We start from the raw sequence: 2,276 nt of genomic DNA, 5'->3' as shown, positions 1-2,276 counted from the left end.
CATGGGTACTTGAACATGGAAAAAGGGTCAATTTCCTATTTTTTTGGATTTTCAGGCTTTGTTTTGACGTGATAGTTGACCGAACCGGGGAACGCGACTATTTTTTTTGGGTTCTTTGACGTCCAAACATGAGAAATGGCCACCCTCCATTGTCTCAGGGCACTGACACACCCACGCAAAAAAATCCCAAACATGGGTACTTGAACATGAAAAAAGGGTCAATTTCCTATTTTTTTGAATTTTCAGGCTTTGTTTTGATGTCATAGTTGACCGAACCGGGAAACGCGACTATTTTTTTTGGGTTCTTTGACGTCCAAACATGTAAATTTTTTTTTATGATCAAATCATAATTTTTTATATATCATAATTACTTTAAAAATCTTACTAACACATAATTATGAATTATGAATGATTTTAAAAACATTTATTTTTTATGTAATTCTTACAAACAAAACTCATGATTCTAGGTTTAGTTTTTTAAAAAATTAATTTAAAACACTCGTAAACTTCGCTTAACAACCACAAACAATCGAAATAATAAACTATATTATAAAATAATAAACCGTGCAAAACACGTCAATTATTAAACAAAAAACTGTTATAATTACAAATATTCATGTCAACTACAACACAAAAAATAAATACAATGATCAATGGTCCGTGCGGCGTCTCTGACGAGCCTTGACAGTCCCATCAGCACTGGGTCCCCCTCTCGCGATCGTCAGACAGTCCTGCATAATGTCATATAACTCTGTGCCTACAGTGACTATCCTAAGGTTGAGCACACGCTCCAACCTCTGTGCAATCGCCTCATATCCCTCGTAATCATCCTATCATAGTCATTAAAAACATTTATTATAAAATTTTAAATAAATAACAACTCATAAAACATTAAACGCGCAAATAATCTTACCACATATGGAGGGGGGTCAAATGCCACTGGAACCTGGGGGCTGGGCGGCTGTATATAGTCCTCAGGGTCTGCAGCTAGTGCATCCCTCTGCTGGTCACCTGCCTGGGTCGGTGTCATGAAAGGGTGAGATATGCGGAAAAACCACTCCATGTCATCCGCAGATACCTGCCCAGGCACTAGACACAGCTGACCCGCAGGTAGTAAGTGATCCGCAAACTCCATCCACCTATCATCTATCTGATCGTGTGAAAATCGTGAACTAACAGGCGACGGAGGGATGCTCTGGATGTAACCGAACTGGCGTACCACCCTCTCCGGTCGAACTGTGACAATCATAGGACCCCATCTGAGCTGACCCTGGAACGATGAAATCTCCTGAAACGCCCTAACCCCCCGATGCTCCGTGTACGGCAACCAGGACACATCTATGACGGTCAAACCATCACAACGTGCCCTGTAGGGTGCTCCTGTGATGCCCTTCATGTGTGCCTTCGACGTCAACCACCGGGAAGCACATGGGGATGTCTCCTGGTATGTATCATCAGTGACGCACTGGTGCACACTAGGGAAGTGCTCATAGATCCAGCACTACACAATAATTGAGGTTAACATAACATAAAAACATGTTTAAATCATAATCGAACGTAACATATTAATAAACACAAAATTTACCTGAAGTAGCGTCAAGTACCCCGCAAGCTGTCGGGTGGTGGTCTTACAAGCCTCATCTAACTGGTCATACATATGAACCAGCGCGGCAACTCCCTAAGCGTAACCACCACTATGAGCGAGGTCCCGGAAAGCGTCAAGGTGGACCACATGCACGTATGTTGCACTTTTATTAGCAAAAAGAGTGCAACCGACAAGGTGCAGCAGATAAGCGCGAGCAGCGACAATCCACCGCCGGGCCTGACATCTGGTCTCATATATGTCTCGAACCCATCCTAATCATACATATGCTCCACGTGTGAGTGTTGTCTCCGCTCTGGCCTCCTCCGCAGACACTTCCAGCAACTCCGTAAGCAAGAATCTGGCCTCCTCCGTAGAAAGGGCGTGGAAACTGTGCAAGGCGCCAGTGATAGGCAAATGTAGGATTGACGACACATCATCCAATGTGATCGTCAGCTCTCCTACAGGAAGGTGGAAGGTGCTAGTCTCACTGTACCACCTCTCCACAAATGCGGATATAAGTCCAGGATCACCAGTAATAACTGAACAATCTATCAGTGGACTTAATCCAGTGGTAGCCACTAGGCCTTCAATCTCAAGCACTGGCCTCCCAATCAGTGTCATCTTCCTCCCATGTGACACTAATTTCAAATCAGGACGTTCCTGATTTGAAGTACAAATTATACAATATAAA

This window comes from Glycine max, chromosome 18 (assembly GCF_000004515.6).
Source record: "Glycine max cultivar Williams 82 chromosome 18, Glycine_max_v4.0, whole genome shotgun sequence".
Classification (NCBI taxonomy): Eukaryota; Viridiplantae; Streptophyta; class Magnoliopsida; order Fabales; family Fabaceae; genus Glycine; species Glycine max.
This window is presented reverse-complemented; position numbering follows the sequence as displayed.